General features: G+C 33.2%; 1 protein-coding gene across 1 annotated transcript in view; it reads left to right on the top strand.

Moving 5' to 3' along the window:
• The window catches only part of LOC128209141 (gamma-glutamylcyclotransferase-like), a 2365-nt gene extending 2146 nt beyond the window's left edge, over positions 1-219 (top strand). The window contains exon 3 of the mRNA XM_052913037.1: positions 1-219. This exon is cut by the window's left edge and continues 421 nt beyond it. The gene's annotated coding sequence lies outside the window, so the exon portion shown is untranslated.
• Positions 220-3245: the final 3026 nt, after the last annotated feature.

The following is a 3245-nucleotide window of genomic DNA, read 5'->3' as shown; positions in this document are numbered from 1 at the left end:
ATGTGATAATGTAGTGTTATAAAGGTAATATAATAACATTTCACAGATCTGCGTTGACATGATGAACTATTTAAAAGTTGAAGACGTTTTAGTGCTTTACATTGTATGCTAATGATAGTACCGCAACGGTTTCATACTGTGTACAAATGCAAAGTTATTTATTTCATTTGATGTGCCATTAAATTTGATGCCTTCACCTTAATAAAAAATCTAACAGAATTGTGAAGTTAAATGTATCGCAAGTAGTATAGTTGTGTTTAGAACATCTACGTTTCTCATTCATAAAACATTTGATGCCATCAAGTGTAACCTTTTTTGTATCATATGTTTAAGAACGTCAGTCTTTCGTTGGACTTTGAACTGTTAGATGCTGTTGATAAGCGTATAAATTTGATACAAAATAAAAAGCGCGTTGAAAAATGGATGTCAAGGGAGATAACTAGAACCGTAATTAATAGAAAACATTTCATTGTAAGTGGCCTTTATTTATAAATGAAGGTTTCGTATAAAGAATTGATATATAAATATGACAGCAAGAAAGAACAAAACAAAAAATATTTCAATAACTTGCATTTCATTGGCTTGGTTCTTAGAAATATTTCAGTATATTAACGCATTCAGCATTGAACATAAATAAATAAAATGTTTACAATTTTGTGCTTTTAATATCGATTGGAGTGTTAGGTATTATACAAAGGTTACATCATTTTTATTTATAGCATTTCAAATAAAACTTCCTCAATTCATTTTCCCTTCCTTTCTGAAAAGCTGATTGTTGATCTTTATTACCCTAATAAATAACTGTTAGGATTTAAAACTCATACTTCGATAATCGAATAAGCATTGTCTAACAATATTGTAATATTATTCATTCAGTTAAAGGTGAAAAGTGAAAGTTTGTAATTTTAAACACTAAATAATCTGATGAAATCAAGTTAAATAATCCAATTGACAGTTAAAGCTGCTGCATTACAGATTAAACGTTTTGACAACTTTTTTTTTATTTTTTGTCTTGGAACAAGCGAATTTTTGCGAAAATCCAAGGACACCAGTGATATAAGACTGCTGACGAAAAATTAGATCGCAGAATTTCATATTTAAGTTCAAAAAATCATGTTTTATGCAGTTTTCTTAAACCGTTAAAACAATAAAATATTAATTTTCGAACGGAGATATGCAAGTCTGCGCCCTGATCTTTTGTCGGCAATCTTTTATCATTGGTTTGCAGATATTAACGCAAACATTTCCTCTTTCCAAGACAAAAAATAAAAAAAAGTTGTAAAAATGGTAAATCTGTGAGAGTAAAACTTTAAAGGACACAGTAAGTTGCACCATAACAATCTTGCGAAGTATAATGACATCGTGCATATACAAGAACTGTAAATGGCAACACACTTACTATTATTAACTATGGTAAACTTACATGGTATTAATTCATTTTCGCTTTAGTTAATAAATAAGTTGAATGAAATATATTGGCTCAAAATTTAGTATTTTTTCAAAGTTGTAGAATTGCGTTTTATTGGGCCTGTCTGTTCGTGTGATATGAGATCAGTGATAAATCAGTTTTCAGGATATTCGTGTTCCTACCTAAAGCGTCTTACAGGGTCGTCCTGAAAAAACATTCAAAATTCAAAGCACGAACATAACTCAGCTACCACCATGTTAAATGTCTTGAATCTAGCATATACCGATTCGCCGCTGATTATGTATACATGTCCATGTACCGGAAATATCAAATGGATGGGTAAGTCGGAATAATACGAGCCCTCGATACTCCCGTGCTGTACAATGTTAAGAGAAAATACAAACTCTCAGAACAACTGTACTGTACCATGCTCTTTGCAGGAATATATGAGCTATTTAAAGAACGAAACAACACGTATAGATACCAATACATAAGACCAATTATATAAGTCACAATTGTTGCACAGTTCGGAGGCAAGTAATCTGTATTCTACTCAACTCGGAGAGGATATTTATTTCTTAAAATGTGTTGTTTTCATTTTTATAAGCACGCAACGTAAAATGCTTAAAAAGCCTGGATTTTTTTTTCATTTTACAGATCTGTTGTATTTGGGGCTCGCACTTCAATTGTACATTGTACAGATCTGGCACACAGCGCGCTCGTTCTTTTCCTTTACATTGATCATTTTTCAGGCTATCGTTTTTCATTGTTCAGCTCTGTGGTGCAAAGAGCTTGTATTTTCTTTTTACATTGTACAGTTCTGTACTACTGAGGGCTTTTATTTTATTTAAAATTTGTACAATTTTGTAGAACTGTGGGCTGGAACTTTCCTTTTATATTTTACAGCTTTGTGGTACTAAGGACCTGTTTTTTCGCTTTTCATTGTACTGCTCTGTGGTTTAAAGGTATCGTTCGTTTCCTACACAGTTATGTAGTATTGAGGGCTTGTACTTTACGTTTGTACCATTGTGTGGTACTGAGGGCTCATACTTTCGTTTTACATTGTACAATTCTGTAGTGCTAAGGGCTCGAGCATTTTACATTTGTAAAGTGCTGTACAACGAAGGACTAGTACTTCCTTTTAACAGTGTACAGCGCTGTAGTATTGTGGGCCCGTATTTCTGTTTTTACATTGTACAATCCTGTGGTACTGAAGGCTCGTATTTACTTTTAACATTTGTTCTGTTAATTATCAGTTTAATTACTGATGTCTTGTACTTTCCTCTTACAGTATAAGGCTCTGTAATACTGTAGGCTCTCTTTTTACATTGTATATGTATGTAGTACTGAGGGATCGTACGTTCCTTTTACTGTGTTCAGCGCTCTTGTACAGTGGGCACATAGAACATTTTTTCAGGTTTTATTTGTACGGAGGGTTGTTACTTTGGTTTTGCATGGTTCAGCGCTTTGTTTCAGAGGGCTCGTACGCTCATTTTTCATTAAACAGCATTGTTTTACTTTTTGCTGATACTTATTTTATGCGTTTGTTCATTCTTATGTTCGGAGGACTTATACTTATACTCTTTTTACATTGCGCTATGGTACTGAAGATTCGTACTTTATCTATACAGTGTACAGCCCTGTAGAACTGAGGGCTCGTTATTTCCTTTTACAGTGTACAGTTCTGTTGTACGGAGAGCTTGTACACTCATTTCACCTTGTACAGTTTTCTGATACGGAGGGCATATCTATCATTTTATATCAAACTCGTATGTAGTTCTATGGGCTCTTATTTACTTTTAACATTGTACAGCTTTGTAGTACTGTGGGTTAGTGT

This window comes from Mya arenaria, chromosome 11 (assembly GCF_026914265.1).
Source record: "Mya arenaria isolate MELC-2E11 chromosome 11, ASM2691426v1".
Lineage (NCBI taxonomy): Eukaryota > Metazoa > Mollusca > Bivalvia > Myida > Myidae > Mya > Mya arenaria.
This window is presented reverse-complemented; position numbering and strand designations above follow the sequence as displayed.